We start from the raw sequence: 14,279 nt of genomic DNA on the forward strand, positions 1-14,279 counted from the left end.
ACTCTTATGGATGTTCCAAAGAATCGTGGAAAGACATATGTGACATATCTTTGGAATGTGGCAGGTGCATTTGTGAGACCAAATGCAATAACTCTATATGAAAAACAACCCCATGGCGTAATGAAAGTGGTTTTTAGCTGATCTTCCAAGGCTATGCATATTTGAAAATACCCGGAATAACCATCACACACGTTGTAGCATTCAAAACCTTCCTTTCATTCAGAATTTCATCCAAGAAAGGGAGAGGAAAATGGTCTCTCTTTGTAGCTGTATTTAGTGGTTTGTAGTCAACGCAGACCCTCCACTTACCATTCTTCTTAGGCGTCACTACTACGGTGACACCCACTTTGAGTTTTCTACAGGATAGATGAACCCTGCTTCTAGTAGCTTCCTTACCTCGGCCATGAGTGCCTTTTCTTGTATGAACCCCAGCCGATGTAGCTTTTGCACAACTGGTTTTACCCCTTCTTCAACTTAATATGGTGTTCCACTACTGTAATACTTTTGATTCTTTCATAGTTGTCAATGAAGGTTAGGAAATCCCATCAACATTTGTAAAAATTTATCTTTCTCCTCAATTGTTAATTCCATAGACATATACCCTTCAACCTACTTTCTCCCAAGCCAAGTGATTTACTTTCCTCTTCGTTTCTTTGCCCTTCTAGTGACAGACTGCGAGTTGTGCTTACGCTTTCTGAATCCTTCATGATGATACCCATCACATCGATGGAGTTGTCACTTTCGTTCGTGGATGTGGTCTCCTCCCCAGAAGTGTAAGACTCACTAGTGGCTTCATCTGCTAATGTCTCTAGGTCCATTTGCTTCTGATTGCCAGTCTTCATGTCATACCAGATTGTCTTCCCTTTCTTACTAGTCATGCATAGAAGGCTAGTGCCCCAGTCCCGTTTTGCCTTCATGGCCATCAACTATGGACTTCCCCCAAAGCGCCTCTTCAAAGCAACTTTTAAGGACTTCCAATCATCCTTAGTTGCTTGTGGAAGTGTGTTGTACCATGACCCGGTTTCTAGCTTCATGATATGCTTAAAGATTCTAACCCGGGATTCATCTATATCTTTGTTGCTTACTACACATGCTACTTCAAAGTCATCTAGGAAATCTGTTACCAAATCCTCCCCCTTCTTTCCTTTAATTGTTGGAAATGTTACACTTTGCCATGATTCTTGAGAGAGAGAGCTAGAGATACACACTGGTTAGCTTGTATTCAAAAGTTTTCTTTTTCTTTTTCTTTACAAGAAGGCGTGTATACCCTTTTTTACACTAGAACATAGATTAAAATCTCAAACGGTACATTGCCTTGTACCAAAGGTAAGACAAATGGCTGATCTGATGCTAGAACCTCAAAGAAGCACTCCCCACCCAGCATGGTGTCGAGGAAGTGCTAGTAGTGAGCCTTCATGTACAATATTACTTTGATTGAGCGTACTCGTATCGGAATATGTGATCTTCCTTGAGGTAAGTTGTATAGATTCATGTTAGCCTTAGAGGTGCTTGGTCATTGTCCAAGCTTGTGGGAGAGGGTGGTGTTCTTTCCTGAAACAAGCTCAGTAGATCCCTAGTCTCTCTAGTGAGAGCGTGAGCATGTGGTTCCGTTATCTGTGCTACAGCATCAGGTGCAACTTGGAAAGTGATCGTGATAATTACCTCGGTAACTTGAGTTACACGATTCTCGAAGTAGAATATTGTTGATTCTCTAGTGTGCCGAGCTCCCTCCATCTTGTTGTTGTGGGTTGGTTGTAGGTTGCGAACATGGTTTGGACTTTCTCATTCTTCTTCTTGGCACCCGCCCTATGTATATCCACTGAGTTTGGCATGTTGGTTGACTCTCCCACTGCAAATCGATTACTATTATGCCTGGCACTCGAGCTTCGATGGAGATGCGGACTTTGTCTAGTAGTGCTTGGAGCTCTTCTTCTTCTATCGTCCAATTAGCAAACCCTACTAACCATTCATCCATCCACAAAAGTTTAGGGGTTTTAGTCTTGTAAACTGGAGGGCTTCATGAAAGGATCCTCCGTGGGGGCACCAAGAAAATGATATCCGAAAATGACATGCCATATGGGGTGGCCTCTTCACCACACATAGCCTCAACATCTCCAAGCATCATCTCAAGGTAGGAGTTATCCTATAGGTAGAGAGGGGCACCACCTAGCATAAGTGCGGCTAGGATGCAGACATGCATGATCTAGGGTAGCAAAAGTGAGATGCCCTCTAGGTAACCAACATGAAATGGTGATACAACAAACATCCACATATAAAAATGCATAGTCAACAGTCAGGAGTGTGTGTACGAGAGAGGTATGTGACAAGGCATGGAGCATACTGACTAATTGGAGAGGCCGCACGTGATGGAGCACAAGCAGAGTGATATGCAAGAGACGAAACATCCCGCGAATGTGAGAAAACAAAACTAAGAAGAATAGAGAATGGACTCCAAAGATCAAGACAGCATTGCACCCTTTTATTGGTGATGATGATACTTACAAATGGTGGTCTTGACTGTTAAAAACCTGGCTCTCGGCACTAGGGATGCATGATGGAATGCGAGCGCTATATGGTGCATGACGAAGTTGGAATTAGCGGGAAGGTTAGTTGAGGGGAAACATCAAGACGATGCCACCACCGACGACATCAATCACCAACATTGAGAGAGGCCCAAGGTAGTATGGTGTGGATGCATTCACTCCTAGAGTGCTCATGTTGCCTTGTGGGGGAGTAGTGACTGCCTTATGTGTATGGAGTGGTCGTGACTAGTAACTCAACCATGGTGTAGTGGATAATGGGGAAAATGGTAATGCTGCCAATGCTAAAATTCCCTAGCTTGCAACCAAACATGATTCCATGAGCTCTCTAGCTTGGGGTGCATTATGTGATTAGTGGTGCTTAAAATGTAGAGTGCATGGAGCTAGTGTGCCCATCCTTCACTTGTGCCCTCGTTTGTGCTTAGCGGACGCCTCTGTATATAGGCTTGAGAGGTGGTCCTTACCCAATGTTCCTTGCAAATATCCACTGGTCACTGTAGAAGGTCTAGATGCCTCTCTAGTAAGAGAGATAGAAGTTAGAGAGAGAGAGAGAGAGAGGAAAGAGTGGAATGGGGAGAGTTTTTTACAATCCAGTAGCCACTGGCTTGGACATTAGGGAAGACTAGAGTTCGAGGAATTTACAAGGGTTTTGTTGATGGTTTGGGTGGTCGGTGTGAGGTTTAAGCCTACCAGAATTGGTAGTTGTTGCAGGAATCTGAAATGCTATGTGTCGCTTCCTCTTGGTGCCGGCCAGGGCGTGCCTTCGGCACCTTTCATTGTTTTGGTGCTGGCGGTGTGCGAGCTTGTCGTATTTTCCTTAACCCTTTTTTATTGTGGTTGGGTATATGCATGCGTGCAATGCGTGTGTGCATGTGTGTTTGTATATTTTATGAGTGCGTTTATGGGTGTCGGTGCTCGTGAGTGCGTCTATGGGTGAGTTTGTGTAGACGTGTGTATATATTTGAGTGTGTGAGTGTGAGTATGTGTTTATGTGTTGTGTGTGCATGCATATGTGTATGTATTTAGGGATTGTGTGTGTAGACGAGTGAGTGTGTGGGAACGAGAGAGAGGGGGGTAATTATTGGTAAAATTTGTGTATATAATATATATATATATATATGCATATATTTGCGTGGTTCAGGTGCGCAAGGAGACAAGAGGAGAGAACGAGAGTAAGGGGGGGGGGGAAGAGTCTGTGTGTATTTAGAGAGAGAGAGAGAGAGAGAGAGAGAGAGAGACAGAGAGAGAGAGAGAGAGAGAGAGAGAGAGAGAGAGTTTTGATGGTTTGCACCTGCACAGGCCAAGTGCGCGCGATAGAGAGAGAGAGCTCGGGAGGCTCTGTATCTGACAAGGACAAGGAGGGGATGAGGGGTATGGGGGGGGGGGGGTGTGAGTATGTGTGGATAAGGAGTAAAGAGAGAGGGAATGACCCTGAGTTCTGCCGGCAGCTACACAAAAAGTGATAGTAGCGAGCCAGAGAGTGAGTTTGTGAGAGTGGTGTGTGTGTGTGGTGTGAATACGAGGGGTGTGTGTGTATTATGGGAGAGAGAGATGCACAGTGCCTACGGGCTTGAACCAGAAGTGGTAGAGAGAGAAAGAGAGAGAGAGGGGGGGCCTTCGGGCTCCTCCTGGCGGACAACGAGTGAGGAAGGGGGGGGGGGGGGGGGTTATTGAGGGTCAACGGGTTGGGGTAAGGGTAGGGGGTTATGAGAGAGAGAGAGAGAGAGAGAGAGAGAGAGAGAGAGAGAGAGAGAGAGAGAGAGAGAATGAATGAAAGAAAGAGACAAAGAGAATGAAAGAAAGAGAGAGAATGAATGAAAGGAAGAGAGAGAGAATATGTTACGTGGCCCGTCGGTGGAAGCAAGACAGGAGGGGAGAGAGCAAGGGGAGACTCAGGTCAAGGAAGCGAGGTAAGAGAGAGGGAAATGGTTGTGGAAAATAATGAAAGAGAGAGAGACTTAAAAAACAAAATGATGGCCCTCCATGGAAAGAAGGTAGTTCTTTTATGCGCCCTTCGGGGTTTAGCGGAAGAGCAAGAAAGGGAAAAAAAAGAGAGGGAGTGTGGGGTTGGTGGCAGTAGTAATAATAAGAAAAAATGCTATTTTTTTGTGGTTTTCTTTACCTCCAGCTCCCCGAATGGGTTGTTTCATGCGGTCTTGGCTTTGAAAACTGAGAACTTTAGACTCTCAGGCCGAGTTAGAGGGTGGTGCGGTTAACCTGGTATCACTTCCGTGTGGCAATAGACCTTCGGACCACATGAGTTAGTATGAATGCACAGATCTTTGCAAGGGCGCAAGGTGTGCATCTTGGTAGATGACGGTGCTACTCACAATTTCATTAATTATGCATTGGTGAAAAAACTCAAATTGCGTCAAACTCCGAGTTCCCACCGCTACAAGGTAGCAATGATAAATGGTTATGATGCTGAAATCTGGGATACTCAACTTCTCGACCTGTACCGTTGGAAGTGCAAGGCTACTTCACATCCTTGGATTTTCAAGTTATGAAAATGGAGATGGCAGATGTGGTACTTGGTAGGGAATGGTTGCATAGCCTAGGACCATGACTAAAACGTAGCTATGAGCACAACAGTTTGATGTTTCAATCCCATGGCACACATGTGTTGTTGTTAGGAGAGAAGGATGTGCCTTCCTCACCATTGATATGTACAGCTGAGCTTATGCAACTCGTTTTTTAAAATGAAATAGATCAAGTTTTCTTGTGTTACTCATTGTCTCATTTTCTGTCTAATATTGAATCTAATGAGCATTCCTCAACGTCGCATGCTTCTCTATGATCTCTTCTACCAACGGCTTCTTCTCAACAAGCAAAGGTTGCTAGTGCTTTAAAAAATTTATTAAGGAAATTTGAAGATGTTTTTCCTAATAATTTTCCATCAGGATTATCGTCGACACGATCGGTGCACCATAGCATCGATGTGGTTGCAGGAGGCAGTAAACAATTAAGTAAACCACCCTACCACATGAGTTGCTCTGAAGCTGCTGAGGTGGAACGTCAACTTGCTCACTATCTTAGCAAAGGGTTTATCCAACCTAGTTCTTCACCATGGGCTTCTCCTATCCTATTAGTGAAGAAAAAAGATGGTAGTATGCGCATGTGCGTAGACTACCGTGGCTTAAATGCGGTTACTGTTAAGAACAAATACCCATTACCACGCGTCGGTACGTTGTTTGACAAGCTCACTCATGCTCGTATCTTTACAAAAATAGACTTGTGGTCGGGTTATCACCAAGTACGTATTCGACTTGCTGATATACCCAAAATTGCATTCCACACATGGTTTGGACACTACGAGTATTTGGTTATGACTTTTAGGTTAACCAATGTGCCTGCAACATTCATAACACTTATGGATAGTGTCTTGAAACCGTACTTGGGTAAGTTTGTGATCGTTTTTCTCGATGAAATTCTAGTATACAATGCTTCTGAGGAAGAACATTTACAACATCTGAGGCAGGTATTCAAATTGTTACAAATAAACCAATTATGTACCAAGGATTCTAAGTGTGATTTTCTAAAGAGGAAATTCACTACCTTGGGCATGTTATTTCAGCTACTGGACTACACATGGATCAATCCAAAGTGGATACCATTAGGCAATGGCCTTCTCCTAAAAATCTGGAAGAGTTACAAATTTTTTAAAGGATTTCCAGGTTTTTATCAAAGGTTCGTTAAAAACTATGCTAACATTGTTGTTCCCATGATGGACCAACTGAAAGGCAAAGGCAAAACCTTTCAATGGGGACCCGCACAGCGGCATAGTTTTGATACGCTCAAGGATGCATTAGCTAGGGAACCAATTCTAGCTATTGTAGATCCTTTGAAACCATTTGTTTTGAGAACGGATGCAAGTGACCGTGCTATTGGAGAAGTCCTACTACAAGAAGGGTGTCCAATTGTATTTGAAAGAAAGAAGCCTGATTCAACACAACAGAATCATTTTGCTTATGAACGTGAACTCTATGCAATAGTGTCTTGCCTGAAAACATGGAGACATTATTTGTATGGCGCTCAATTTGAGATTGTATTTGACCATGAAAGCATTAAATGGTTTACACAACGGACCGATTTGAAGGGTCAAAAAGTTAGGTGGCTGAGATTCTTTAGGAATATGATGTAAATCTCGGGTATTGTAAAGGAAGATACAATCTAGTGGCTGACGCTCTTAGCCGTATGCTTGAGATCAATTTTCTCTTGTTCACGGAACTTCGCAATGGATTTTTGGATTCTCTAAAGGAAGAACGACGCATATTCCAAAGTGTGGACTCATGTGCAAATGAGGGATCCTTCTCACTCCAATGCTAGTAGTATATCGTTAACCTCCACACACAGTTCTCCTCTGTCGAGTGATGAACTACAAAGATGGAAGAATTTTACCATCGACAATTGGTACCTACTTCAAAAGGGAAGAGTTCGTGTACCGATGGACACAGACTTTCGGTGCAAATTCTTTATGAATGTCATGACAGTCCAAGTGCAGGGCACCAAGGTATTAAAAAGACTTATGCTCTCGTACGATGGCAGTTTTACTGGCCAGGTTTACATGGCTTTGTTCAAGATTACGTCTTGCATTGCCAACAATGTCAAGTTAACAAAGCAAAGCTCCTGAAAGCAATGGTTACAGGTTGCATCATTTGGAGATTCCCAATGGTAAATGGGAAAGTATCTCTATGGATTTTATTGTGGGTTTACCAACCATGGTACGAGGTCATGATTTAATATGGGTGGTCATAGACCGGTTGACTAAACTATGTAAGTTTAGTCCAACCAAATCCATGATTAAGACTCCAGAATTAGGCAAGCTATTTGTGGACAGTTTATAAAAGCTGTATGGCTTGCCAAGTAACATTGTGAGTGATCATGACCCCAAGTTTAGTAGTCATCTTTGGAGGGCTGCGTTTAAATGATTGGGTACGCAACTCAACCTCAATACAGTAGATCATCCAGAAACGGATGGTCAGACTGAACGAGTCAACCAAGTGCTAGAGGATATGATACACCCATATGTTAGCAAGAAACAAACAGACTAGAAAGGATATTTACCTCTTCTTGAGTTTGCTTACAGCAGTGTTAAGCATGTCACAATTGGATTTAGTCCTTTCACACTCATGTATGGTTTTCAACCTAGGTCACCCGTTATGGTGGGGTTTTCAAACCAAAAAACTCCAACAAGTTAAGGATTTTCTCCAAGACCACATGAATATGCTCAAACTCGCTCGTTAGGACGTCCGAGAAGAGAAAGATCAGTATAAGAAGTACGCTAATAAGAAACGTCGGCAAGTTACCTTTGAGGAAGGGGAGAAAGTATTTTTACCTGTGCCGGAGCATTCAAAAAGTCTGAAAATTGGGCAAACACCTAAATTATCTCCACGATATTGTGGGACTTTCAAAATACTCAAGCGAGTTGGTGATCGTGCCTGCAAACTATCATTACCTACACATTCTCGTATCCATCCAGTGTTTCATGCTAGCCATTTACGTAACCGATTACATGGGGACAATAAATTCTTGACTATCATGATTTACGTATGCGTCATCATGTACGTTGACAAGCTGTAATCAAGTGGAAAGATCAACCTGAGGAAGGTGCCACTTGGGAAAACATTAGTGCTCTTAAGAAGAAGTTTCCCACTTTTGTTTTCAAGGACAAAAACTCTTCCTTAAGGGGGGAAGTAATGTAAGGACAAGGGCAAGGCCAGGCACTCACGGACTGGGCCAGGGGCCAGGCTAGGCAATGTAGACAAGGGGATCTAGCTAGGGCATAAGGCTAGGATCCTGACTTTATATTGTGAGGTTGGGAGGAGGATCCTAGTTCTAGTCACCCAAGATCTTACATCCACCTATCCACATGTTTCAGCACCAATTTCTCATGCTCTCCCACCTTTTGTGACTTATCCTCAATCTACTTCTACCACTGCACCTTCCATGCATCACGAGGACGCGAATGCTTATGAGATCACTTCATCTAGTATAGGGGACTTGAATGACATGATGACTAATTATATGAACCAGTTGAATGAAAACATGAAAGATGTGACTATAGATGTGAGATTTTTGAAGTGCCAAGAAAAATTGTTGTCTTCCTGCCGCCCTGAACCTAATCCCACTAAGATTGTGTGTTGAGCTTGTGGTGTACCTGACCATCTTTCCAAATATTTTCCCACTGTTATCTGCACTTATGAGAGATGTTGGTAAGAGTCACATTGATTAAAATTGTTATATTAAGATACACCACATTATTAATAGAAATTCTACAATACCACCACCTCACCCCATAAACCATCATAGTGGGAATGAGAGACCTCAAGGCTCTAGTTGGATATTTCTATAGAGAGGGTCTCCTAGTTCTCCTGCAATGGATTCTTCTAGTTTGGCACCCACAACAACCAATATTCTACTAGTTAATATGATTGATGTTGTTGCATTGTGGCCTGTGCATGCCATTACACAAAAGGGAAAAGAGAAAGTTGTTGAGGAGAAGAGGGATTATACACCTGATGTCGCTACCCACCCACCCACCCGTGTTGTTTTTCCCTAACCTCGTCATGTTCATTTTGCCCTACCCAAAGTAAGTTGTTTCCTCCTATTCTTTATTTTGACCTTGTTGCTTCTATTAATTGAGTGGAGTTTACCATTTCCCTACCACAATACCTTCCCACCTCACCTTCTAGACGTGCGTTTTGAGAAGGTACTACAAAAATTTGGGTTCTTTGAAGGGGGTGAATACTATTCTTCTTGCCGTTCAAACGGTGGAATCCCTTCTTGCTGAGTGAAGTGCATGATCCACCAGCTTGTGATCCCACATACTATAGTAGATGGCAAGAAATATACATAGAGATGTCATGTACAAGAGTTACCACAAGAAGAGAGATTATCATATCTCTTTAAAGAGGGCTTGGAGAACAAAACTCTCAAAATGAATCTACACCTAAAAGCATGCACCACATTTGATAAAGTCACAAGAGAAGCATTGTATCTAGTTTACAACTATAGGGTCTATGGAGAGGTATCGACAGATATAGATAAGATAAGTAGTATTGCCTCTTCTACCACAAGTGAATCCACTTTGAAGCAGAGTGTTTAAGCCCCACCAATACCAAACGTTGATCAAATGCATGAACCAAAAGTATTCAGAAACCCCGAACCTATGACAACCTTCAACAAGAAAAAACGTACCACAAGTCTTAAACTGGTGTGCTATTGAGCAGAACCTAACCAATCATGAAACAAAAGACTGATTCTACAACAAGAACTAAGAATTCACTCTATATGGATCTTTTGTATTTAAATATCTTGATGAGAGTAGTGACTCATGGATTGTATCAAAATCAAGAAGTTAAATACTACAAGAGAGTGCACTTGTACTGAAAAAAAAAAGTGACTTCTTAGCTTCACTTGAACACTCCAAAATCAACAAGAAAATTGTATAGTGACTGTATTCTCATAGAAACAGGGGAAAAGATTAATCGATTCCAAAATTCTAAACAAAAATGTTTGTGTAGTATACATTAAACCACAATATAACTTATTTCATTGGCACTTGTAGAGGTCAAGAAATTGACGACTTCAACTTTGCTAGTTTTATTGCCAGCATGCTAGTAAAGGTCAATTGCTAATACCATAGTTAATCCTCTTAATTCCTCCTAGTCAAGTTAGAACTGTGTAATTGTTTATTGAAGAACTAGGTGTACAAGAATAAGTAGAACTATGGTCATCATCAGCATCAGTCTCAATTTCTAAAGTAGCCATGGTGGATAACTAGATAAAACCACCCTGGAAGATTCTTAACCAAACAAAAAATGTCCTCTAGGCATATCAATAACAGAGTTGGTCCGCAATAATCAAGGTCTCCCTAAAAGAAACTGGTACTACCCAGGTCCCGGACTAAGGCACAAAACATAACAGTGAATGTCCACAGTTCAGCTAGCCATAGTAACAGCCCTGGATGAAACCTTCATCACTCACAAAATGTTGATCACCCATGCATAACCCAGAAAGAGGAACTCCATTGAAAGATAGCCCAAGCTGGGCAAAGGTGGTGTACTTTAAAACATTGACGCCCAGTCCAAAGCAAAGTAAGATTCCTTCATTTTTCTATTTTCCTTCTACTTAAAATCATATATTTGGGACTTTGTGTTGTGGGTGATTCCCCTTTTAGACAGTTCCTCATAAAATTCTAGTAGAGTTTACTCTATATTGTATCAACCCAACAAGCTAATCATCACTCTCTGATATAAAAATATGCATATATCTTATCTCGCCCCTCTAGGTAATCACACCATTTTGTTGACTAACCAAACTTTGAACATCATGAAACTTAAGGGAATGAATATTAGGTATAAGGGCTCCAATATACAATGTATGATGGTCATCTAACAAGGTATCAAAATCTATATCCATCATGATCCATGCTAGAAAAATTGCAAACAATTCAGATAGGTCGCATTTTAACACTAGACTGGTAACCTAACAGGACATAAGAGTGTCCTTTCAGGGTTTTGGAAAAAAATTCCAAAACCATAGTAGATCCACTCGTTTTGAAAAATCCTTTCATGAGCTTATAGTTCAAGGACTACTACCTATGGAAAAAATGAGAAACTTGTAAGATTTCTCATTTCTTGGTCACTACAAGCCTCCAAAGTTGATGGACCAGTGCATTTTTCCCAAAACAACAATTTCTTACGGTTGATTGCATATTAATAAGAGTGGGGATTTTTGTAGGACATGAGATAAAATGCCCTTTTAACTTCAATGAGTTGGTGATCAGAACATATGGTTGCTTTTACCTCACTAATTTTGTTTTGGGCAAAAACCATAGGTACCAAAAGGTTGCATTTTTGCCATTCTACGGACCTATCATCAAAGTTTCTGTAGTCATGCTCAATACAGATACTATATACATGTTTTCTTAGTTCCCTTTGGGGCTTTGTATTCAAAAAGGAGCCATGGAGCATGTCAAAAGGATAGCGAATCTCTTACTAAGTGGAGCCTTGGGGGCAATGATAAAGTGCTAAATACAGCAAACATGAAAAAACTGGGTTTAGCATTATGACCTCTAGAAACCCATAGATACTACTCAATATCTAGCCAATTTTTTACTTTATGATTAGATATGGTTACTACCTACAAAATACACACAATTGGCCTAAGAAACTAGCAATACTGAGAAAGTTATACTTGCTACTACTCTAAAATGTCTCGTATTCTTCAACAATAAAAAAACTCAACCATCATCATATACTATGCTATATAGAATATTAGGTCCCTCAAAAATCAAGGAAGATTAGCTTTATGTTATACATTACAATTACAAAATCAAAATTGAATTTGGATATCAACAGAGCCATCAAAAAAATCATAAAAGTACTAATTTTGGCCGAAAAATAGGATTATGCTATTCTTGTAAGTTGGTCAGAACTTTCAATTTTAACACTTAGTCCTCCATACAAGCATCAAAACATGTTGAGAACTATGAAGGCTTATCCTCTAGCAATCTAAACCTCACAAACACGAAGTCTAGAGTGGCATAGTTGCAAAAAATTGGAAAAAAAGCCAAAAACAGGACCCGTTTTTTGACATAGTCTAGGCTCAAAAATGTTGTGCAAGAGTAAGATTAATGGTGAAATCGATACTCCAAAAAAAAACTCAATTTTTTTTCAGCTCATAAGGCAACTTTGTGGATATATAGCACCTAGAAATTCATTTTCATACTCTTCAAACAATTCAACCAAAATGGTCACTTAACAGGACACAAAAGTGTCCAAGGACATAAAAGTTTCCTGTTACCATTCTAGTGTTGAGGTCTAATAGCACTCTCCTATGGTGAAAAAGACAAAACAAAATGTGGATAAGACTCACAGACACGGAGTTACAAACTAGAGAAAAACTTGAAATACCTATAACTAATTGAAATAGAAAGAGACAAGGAACACAATGCAGTTTCAAAATTGGATTTGGATTACCAAATCAAGACACAATTTTGTTACAAGTTCTATTTGAGTAATCACTTGCACTCGTATATACAGAAGCTCTTCAACACTCATGAGATAGTGTTACAATAGTGTGCTTGTACTAAATCTAATGATATTTATACCTAGTGCTTTTCAAATGGCCAATGGTCGGCTTACATGGCTTCGGGATCATAATCAATAAATAGAACTGAATGTATACATCATTTGCATCAAAATTACATTGAATCAATAGCAAAGCTTACATCGCTTTGGGATCATAATTAAATAATAGAACTCAATGTAAACATCATTCGGATAAAAATTACATGGAATGAATAACAAATCTTCCCCCAAAAAAAAGATTAATGACATAAAAAAGGGGCTTCAACAAGGTGTGGTTGGCTACGAGGGCACCCATTAGATGCATCAACCAAACAGTAGATGACCTTTGTGATTATTCTTGCTGGAACAATCATATATCATGCTTACAGAATGTGTCTGAGAGGTCTAGTTTATATTGTATCTCATTGAACCCTTTCAAATGCCAATTTTGGAATAAACATGGAGTGATTTTAGATAATGTAGTCTCCAAGAATGGGATTTCTATAGATGAGGGCATAACTAAAGCCACTCTAGAATTGGCACCACCTAGAAACTATAAGGGGGTTTGGAGACTCATGAGCCATGTTGGATATTATCGGAGGTTTACTTTACACTTTTTGATAAGATAGCTCATCCATTGTACAAGCTTCTTATTGAATTTAAATGGATAGAGAAACGTGATTGTGCTTATGAGTTATTGAAGAAGGCCTTGATAAGTGACCCAATTTTACAAATGCTTGATGGGAATGAAGTTTTTTACTTGTATATTGATGCATCAAGTTTTCTATTGGGTGTATTCTAACTCAAACAAGAGACATAAATTGGACTACCCCATTAGCTTCGCTAGTTGTCAGTCAAATGGTGCTGAATTGAACTACACCAGTAAAGAGAGAGAAGGTTGAGAGCTATAATGTATGCAATAAAGAGATTTTGATATTAATCCTTTTGTTACCAAATTTGTGTTTTATGTTGATCCATCAAGTGCTACTATATCTAGTAAATAGGTCATGGTCCATGAGAAGAATTACAAGATAGGTACTCATGTCTTTGGATTTGATTTCACAATGATTGTGAGGCCCAAAAAATACATGTCATGAATGATTATGTTTCTTGGATACTTCCTAATGGATAAGTCCCCACTCAAGTTGATGATTAGCTTCTTGAAACTTCCCTCTTTATGGTTGAGACCATGCCAGAATAGAGTGAGAAGATTGTTAACTTTTTAGTTAATGATTTCCACCCAAAGAGATTCAAAAGGAACTATCTCTGAAGCTAATCAGGGAATGTAAACCTTATTTCTTGATTTCTTGAACTTTCTATAAGCAAGGAAAATCTTGCATTCTTAAGCATTGCATTGCGAGGAGGAGTATTTGTACATTTTGAAAGAAGCCCATATGGGCATATTTGGAGGTCCTTTTTTAGTAGATTTGACAATGAGAAATTTTTACAATCAGGTTATTGGTGGCCACCTTCTTTAAGAAAATATTTCTTTTTGCAAAGAGGTGTGATGAATGCCATCATTACAAAGCAACACATCAAAAGGATAAAATTCCATTACATCCTATTGAGGTCACCCAACCGTTTAAAAAGTGGTGCTTGGGCTTTGTAGGTCTGATTATTCTTATAGCTTGTAACACTAAATCCCCGTATATTGTTGTTGCCATCG

The sequence above is a fragment of the Adiantum capillus-veneris genome, chromosome 20 (assembly GCF_014529385.1).
Source record: "Adiantum capillus-veneris isolate H3 chromosome 20, ASM1452938v2, whole genome shotgun sequence".
Lineage (NCBI taxonomy): Eukaryota > Viridiplantae > Streptophyta > Polypodiopsida > Polypodiales > Pteridaceae > Adiantum > Adiantum capillus-veneris.